The sequence below is a fragment of the Galeopterus variegatus genome, unplaced genomic scaffold (genome assembly GCF_000696425.1).
Source record: "Galeopterus variegatus unplaced genomic scaffold, G_variegatus-3.0.2 Scaffold3060, whole genome shotgun sequence".
NCBI lineage: Eukaryota > Metazoa > Chordata > Mammalia > Dermoptera > Cynocephalidae > Galeopterus > Galeopterus variegatus.
The window spans coordinates 1-7,998 of NW_007729171.1; positions in this window are offsets into that span (position 1 = coordinate 1).

Sequence of the window (7,998 nt, forward strand, 5' to 3'; positions counted from 1 at the left end):
GATTTTCTTCACTCAACGAGCAGAGTAAGAGACAACTGCATTGACGCCATGATGGAACTTTCTTGCATGAACATTTTGAAGTACCCTTATTTAATTGCCAAAGTAGGAGGCAGAATAAAAGGAATAAAAGGGGAAAAGTAAAATAATGCCAAATGAAGCATAAAAGGAAGTCAGTTTTTAAAAAGTCCAGCAGAAACAGTGGGAATCAGGGGCAGTGCATAACAAGATGGTAGAAATAGGCCATTCTGTGCGATAAAGCAGAGAACTTTATTCCAGGGTGACTGACTAATAGAGTAATGGGTCGGGTGGACGGCAACCCAAAGGCACATGCCAAGCTTTTCTCCCCGTGCTATCTCCTGGCCAAGCTCAGGTTTATATAGGCGGTTCTCAAGCAAGCTTAGTGTAACTTGCTCCAAATGTCGATGCAGGTGGCCAGGCAGGCTCATCACCACAGTGGTACTTAATCATTCCTTCTGTACAGTCAGCAGGTTGTGCCTATCTTTGTTCTGTCCACCGTTTCCCTAGTTACTCTGTGACTTTGTGGGCAAAGCTCTCATGAAGACATCACAGGTGCTCAGGGCTCAAGGTGGAGTCAGTTGTACTGACAGTCACATAGCATATATCAGATATGTCAAAAACTAGTTTGAAAAAACTAGTAAAAGTCAAAAATGACAGCATAGGTAAGGAAAAAAGCATATATAACAACAATAGGGATGGAAAAGGATAGATTGACAGAGGACACAGAGATTAAATAGATAAAAAGAGGATATAAGCTGCTATATTCCAGTAAGTAGGAAAATCCAGATGAAACGAATATTTTCCTTAAAAAATGCAGCTGGCGAAAGTGAATGAAAAAGGAAGAACTCAGGAAGGCCCATAACCCTATATAAATTGAATTAATAGTCACAAATCATCCCCCAAGAAAACACCAGACCCAGGACATGTTTAATATTCAAGAAATTGCTAGTTCTGAATTTATACTAACTCGTTTAGAGGATAGAAAAAGGGCTATTCCTGCTATGGGTTGAATGTCCCTCAAAAGTTTGTCTGTTGGAAACTTGACCTCCATTGTGACATTGTTAAGAGGGTGGGAAATCCAGTTATGGTCTTTGGAAGGTGGGGCCTTGAAGAGGCGATTGTGTCGTGAGGGCTGTGCCCTCATGAATGGATTGATCCACTAATAGGTTATCAGGGGGTGGTTCTGAGGGCTTTCTAAGGGAGCAAGGGAGCAGGTTAACTCTGGCTCATGCCATTCTCACCATGTGACACCCTCTAAGAAGAAGGTCCTCACCAGATGCACCTCTGGACCTTGGACTTCCCGGCCTCCAAAACTGTAGAAAATAAATTTCATTTCTTTAAAAAGTACCCAGTTTCAGGTATTGTGTTATAAGCAACAGAAAACAGGCTAACAGAATGTATTTTTTGAGACTGTCATAATGTTGAGAGCAAAACTGGGCAAAGGCAGTACACTTGGGAAAACAGCTGGGTGCCACCAGCAGAGGGGAGAGGGGCTCCCACCGCCTGCTCCTTTTCTACGTCCACTTCCTTCTACATGGGCCAGAATCATGTAGCTGGGGAGGATGGACTGCCTCACCTCAATCTGGATGAATCTCAAAAAGGCAATGTTGAACAAACGGGACAAGTCACAGAAGACACATGATGTGACTGAAGTGCGTCAAGTGCAGAAATGCGCAGACCTGTCAGTAGAAGGTTTGCGGGCTCACGTGTCTGGGTAAATGTACAAACTCGTGCAAAATTCACTGCGGTTAGTCCTTCTGGGGAGAAGGAGGCCACGCCAGAGCTGGAGGCCATGCCAGAGCTGGAGGCCACCTGAGCTCGAGGCCACGCCAGAGCTCGAGGCCAAGTGACACACTGCTGCTTCTCCTGGGTGGTGTGTTCCCTGGGCTTACGTTAATGTTATCCTTTAATCACATACACATGCTTTGTATTCTTTTGCATAATACAGAATTTCAAAGTAAAATGAATTTTAAGAGGAAGTCTGAGGCCAGCCTGATTTTAACTACCCTTTTGTAGGTGCCAGCTTTTTCTGCTTAGATGCCTACAGGATTTCTCTATTACCCTTGAAATTCAGTAACTTCAGCGATGACTTGATTCTCTGTGATATGCTAGGAATCTTTCTGACCTTGCGTCATATCTTTTTGTTTCAGGAAAGTTGACCTCTTTTCTGCTTCCAGAGGGTTTTGCTCTCCACGTCCGCCGTGTTCTTTGGTGGTCACCAGTGTGCTGCGTCTCTCCTCGGGCCCTCCACACCGTCGTCTCTGTGACTGTCGCTGTCTCTTCATTTATTTGCATTTTCTGTTGTGCTTTTATTCCTCTAAATCTGTCCTCTGTGGTGGTCTTCACGAGGACCTTTTCTGTTCTTTGATTTTCTTACCTGCATTTTTTTTGTTTTTTGAATTCTTCTCAGTTTGTAAACTTTCTTTTTGTCTCCTGTTGTTCATTCATGCATTTGTTGAGATCTTTTATCGGCTTATGTGATCTCCAATTTCTTGAGTGTACAAATACCTAGTTCCTTTTCCTTTTTTTTTTCTTTTTTTTTCCCTATATAAAGATGACTGGGAAGGGGATCTTAACCCTTGACTTGGTGTTGTCAGCACCACGCTCTCCCGAGTGAGCCACAGGCCAGCCCTCCTTTTATCTTGTGAATGCCTCAGTTTCCTGCTGGAGGCCCTTGGCCTGGTCCCCGCCTCATTGTTTCTGTGGCCGGGGAGGTGGAAGATGCTGAGCTGGAGCCGCTAGCTGAGTATGTTCTGGTGTAGTTAGAAAAAGTGGAGGTTTCGGGCCGGCCCGGTGGCGCACTGGAGAGTGTGCTGCTTGGGAGCGTGGCGGCGCTCCCGCCGAGGGTTCGGATTCCATGTGGAGACCGGTTCCCGCTCACTGGCTGAGCACGGTGCGGGCACGGCACCGAGGGTTGCGATCCCGTTACTGGTCAGTAAAAAAAAAGAAAAGGAAAAAAAAAAAGTGGAGGTTTCTACCCTCTGGGAGCTGTGCTAAAATGGTGACAATAAAATGGCCATGTTACCACGTCCCAGCTTCAGAAGAGAGCACATCGCAGGTCAAAGGTGCTATGTCAGGTCTTCTTAGGAAAACAGAACCAAGACCTGGCTCCGGCCCGCAGAGAACTTGAGGTGACTCGTTTTCATTGTGTTCTTAGATGGACCCCACATCTAAGCACCCCTTGATTATCACAGCAGGATGGAGGCATGGGGGCTCCTGTAGCTCCCAGGGGCAGAGAAGACTTGCAGTTAGCATGGCCAAATGTGGTTTCTTGGCAGAAGTACACTGCTAGGATCTTCCCAGAGGATGTCTGCTGGGGAGGACATCCAGAGAGCACGTCAGCAGTGCAGAGCGGGGCGTGCTCTAAGTAGCAGTGGAGGGCTGGAGGCAGCGGGAGGCAGGCTTTGGGTGACTTCTACTCGGTGTTTCGGCTCTAATGAAGCCATCTGCATGCGTGTGCTGGCCTTGGAGCAGAGGGAAGAGAGAGGGCGCTGGCCGCGGGCTGCGGCCTGCTGGCCTCTCGTGGGTCAGGCACTGAGTGGATCTCTGCATGAATTGAGGGGGAAGGTGAGGGGGAAGGAGGAGATATTTGGACGGCTCCTACCTTTATGGTGCAGCAGCATCGCCATCAGCAGACCTACCGACATGAACTGAGTGCTCATTGTGGGATGGTGGGGCAGCTCGGAGGTTCTCAGGGTGTCTCCTTGTCCCCGTTCCCTACGTTAGGGAGGGAGAGAAGGCCTCCTCTGCCCAGTTTCTCATCTTTTAGCGTTTTCTTAACTAAAAGAAAGCTACTAAAAGCATGCCCAGAAGGCTCTTGTAAATTCCAAGTAAGCAAAAGAGACATAAGTTAATTAAATGTCTAGATGGTGCATTTTGTAACAGCCTATTTGAGGTCAAATGTGTGACCCATTTATTTTTAAAATTCTACCTTTTAGCGCAGCACTTGGGACACCTTGTATAAAGTTGTGTATTCAACCTTCTGTCCATCTTACAAGTGTGGAACGTTACTTATTATTTCAGAGATGAGATAGATTTGTAGCTGTGTGTCAGGTTAGTGCCACGTGATGTTTTGGTTTGGTAACTGTGATCAGGAATCCCACCCGGATTTCTCCATGGGGAATGGGAACCTTTTGCTAGCCACGACACGTGTCTCTGAAAAGCCATCACGAGGGTGGGGAGCTGAGGCAGACAGAGGGGGAGAGCACAGGGCACCGCGGCGTCTCCTGAGCCACGTGCGACTCTCATCTGCTCGCCTTGTGGGTCTCCTTTGATCTGAACACCGTAGTTTACAGCAGTGCATGAATCCTTCACAGCCTCTTAGCTGATTCCTTAGTTTGAAGCTCTCAGTTTGGCTTTTATTTAACTTTAGATGCCATTCCTGATTTACTTGGGGGATGGGCCTTCTCAGACTGTGGTGGTGGTTTTTTTTTTTCCCCAGGAAAACAGAGGAGTATTTTCTCCCTCGGGTGTTACAGGACCTGACAAAGCAGGTGAGTCCCTGGGTGCAGAGCTCATCTTTCAGTCGGACATCACTGTCCTAGGCTGACGGTGGACGTGCGGGGCAGGAACGCTTGGATCCCAGTAACAGAAGGCACCATGGCGAGCACAGGTGAGAAAAATGAGGGCCGGAGGTTTCTGTTCCGAGCGTGGGGGTCTCGGGCTCTGCTGCCTCCCACGGCGCCCGCTCCTCCTGTCACACCAGCTTTCTCCTCCTTGCTTCTCCCACGGAGCAGAAAATGGCCTTCTCCACCCCCAGGGCTTACCTTTCCCACATTTGAGGATTATCTAGCCTAGAGCAAAACGTCCTAGTCTCAATTTTAAGTTCTCAGGGAAGGGACTCTGGTGGCCCTGTCCTGGCCGCCATCCTGTGGTTGGGGGGCAGTTGAATCGTGCTGGGGTCCACGGCTATCACCACGTGGTCACAGGACACAGGTAGCTTGAGCAGTGACCAAGCTGGGTTGGCAGCCCCAGTGGCGTCCACCCCTCGGCTGCTCAGAATGCAGGCGCTCTCTTCCTCCGCATGGGAAACCTAAAGACGCCTCGGCTGGTACCATCCGTGTTCCCACACGCGGCCACATGGGCAGTCACCTATTCCCAATGTGCAAGAACCACAGTCAGGTCTGGCCCTCCTAAGCCTGCGTACCCAGGGTCCTGGGGTGCAGGAGGGGAGGACAGTGGTGCAGAAGCTCTCTTTGGCCTTTTTGTGTTGCGTTTGGGCCTCTGCTGAGAGGCCGGCCCTCTTCCTGGTCACCCCGTCTAACCCACTGCCCCCTGCCCCTTCCCCTGCCGTGTCTTCACACACACGCGGATCTCTGTGGCACATTATGAGAGAGCGTCCACTTATGTGCGACTTCGCGTCCTTCTCTCTTGCTAGAGTGGAGGCCCCTGAGCACAGCAGTTTAGTTTTTATTTTTTTCCAGTAGATCTCCAGGGACTGCCTCCGGGCACTGCGAACATCAGTGAAATGAATGAATGAATGAACTTGGAAGTAGACTGAGCTCCTATGTTGGTCATCTGTCTGTGGGGAGAATGTCCCTTGTCCAGGCTTTGTCAGAGCCACCCCTGAGGCATTCCCATGGCAGGACCTGTGTGGGGAAGCGGGGAGGGGTCTTGCTGCTCCATCCTCATGGGCAGTTTCCTGCTGGGGACGGGAATGCCCAGAAGCTGAGTGTGGGTCTTTTCCTAATGGCGTAACTCATGGAAGACTCCACTTGTCATCTTGTCCATTCTGTGAAAACCCAACATCAGAATGATCTTGTCTGATCACATCTGTGAGCCCCCGCTGGCCAGGCCTGAGGCTCTGGCCCGGCAGCCTTATCTGGGCCTCGTCTGTCCTCTTCCTACTGGAGCTGCTGGGGCCGAGATGGGGCAGGACGGCAGGAGCCAGCCCTGTTCCATCCACTTCCTCTGCGTGCTGGCGCTTGGGAGCATCGAGGAGGTGTCTTTGGGGGCCCCGACTCCTCTGGCTCCTGCCTCACCTTCCATCCTGGTGGCCGAGTGTGTGGGTCTGCTGGGGCTGCCATCTCGGAGCACCACAGACCGGTGGCTTAAACAGCAGGCACTGTCTCACATTCTGGAGGTTGGAAGTCTGAGATCCATGTGCCACAGGGTGGTTCCTGCTGAGGCCTCCCTCCTTGGCTGGAAGACAGTGTCCCCTGTGTCCCCACGCGGTTGTCCCTGTGTGTGTCTGTATCCTGATCTCCTCTTATAAGGACACCAGTCAGATTGGATTAGGGCCACCCTAGCGACCTTATTGTACCTTAATGAACCTGTTTAAAGGTCCTACCTTCAAATAAGGTCGTATTCTGAGGCACTGGGGGTTAGGTCTTCCACACAATTTGGGGCGGGGTACCCACTTCAGTTCTTAACACCAAGTTCTCTGTACCCCTACTTCCTGACCTCAAGGCAGCTCTAGAAGTGGTCGTGGCAGAGAAAGGGCTACTTCTGTTTAGCATGGGACAGGCTGCAGACGTTTCCAGCACTTCTTCGTATGGCCCTATCTGAAACTCGCAGCAGCTGTGTTGTTTCTCATTTAACGGGCACAGAGGGGCTAAGTAACCTGCCCAAAATCGCACAGCTCGTGAGCGGAGAGGCCCGGGTCCAGCTGCGGAACCCAGACCCTGTACCGAGGCTCATTCTCAAGCTCTGTCCCAGGCCTGCTCTCGGCAGGGGAGTCGTGGCCGGGGACTGTTCTGTCTTGGTGCCTTCCTGGGCCTGAGCACTGCTAACTCGCTGCCAGCTGCACATCTCTGTTGCCAAGGCCCCGTTCGGCTCCCCTTATTGGGGACGAGTCCCAAGCTTGACGCCCCTGGGGAGGGTCCTCCCTGCCTCTCCTCGCTAGCACTCTGTCTTGCTCAGACGCCTCTCTCTGAGAGATACCTGTTACCAGTGTCTCCACAGGATGTGATTCTCTTACCCAAAGAAATATAAAATCCAGGCGAGGAGATATGTCCTAAGCACGTAATGAGTATAATACGATTTATCCTAGGACACCCCGAATCTCTCTCATAGAGTGGCTTGGCAGGGGCACACCTGGCCCTCAGGGATGGGCGCCATCCGGAGCTATGAGGTCTCCCTCCCCCGACTCTTACCACGCACCAGCCCCCTCTTCCTCTTGGCTGGAGCGGGTCTTTCTGGCTGACAGTGGCCGCTGCGGTCTCTTGGGCTTAGGTCGCCTTTATCCAGGAGCCAGAGCAGGTTGCCTGTGCCAGTTCTGAATCCCTGAAAGAGGCACTGGAAGGGCTATTTGGGCTGGTGCCTTCCTCGTTGGCAAGCAGGGATGGCCAGGGCAACACAGGGAGAGGGGACTCTCAGCCAAGAGGGATCACCCCCCCGAGGGACCTGGAAGCTTCTCTGGCTGGGAACTGCAACAATGTACATGTGTTAACACCGTCATGACCCAGAGTGCAGGATGTGCGCGGGTGTGTGCGTGAAGCAGACGGTTCAGTAGCCGCCTCGTGCTGGAGATGTGCTCCATCCGCATTCTTCTCTGTCCCTGCTGACCCTGTCATAGCCTAAAAGACATTCCGCTGGTGACCCACTAAACTGATGTGGGGGTGCAGCCTGCAGTTGGATGATTCCGCGTCGTCTAGTTGATTGTGGGTCAGGGCACACACGTCGACCCGGGCGAATGGGAGCAAGGTTCAGGGATGGTTTCAAGACCCAGGACACACAGCCCAGTAGCTGCTATGACACGGACCACTCAAGCCCATGGGTGAATCACTGGGCTTATTCCTGATGCTTATTTAACCCCTTGTCAGCCCAAGCGCTGGTCTCCTCACTGCCAGATGGAGTCAGGATTCCAGCCCTGCCCACAGCCAGGTTCTCGAGGTGCCCAGGAGCACAGGGGTCCACCATTGGCCAGTGCTCTGGTCTTGGGGTGTGGGCTTTCCCGCAGCCACAGCACACGGTGACTCTGACGGTGGCAGGAGGCAGAGGAGGGGAAAGGGCCGGGTTGGTTCCTCAGTCCCTGCCTGT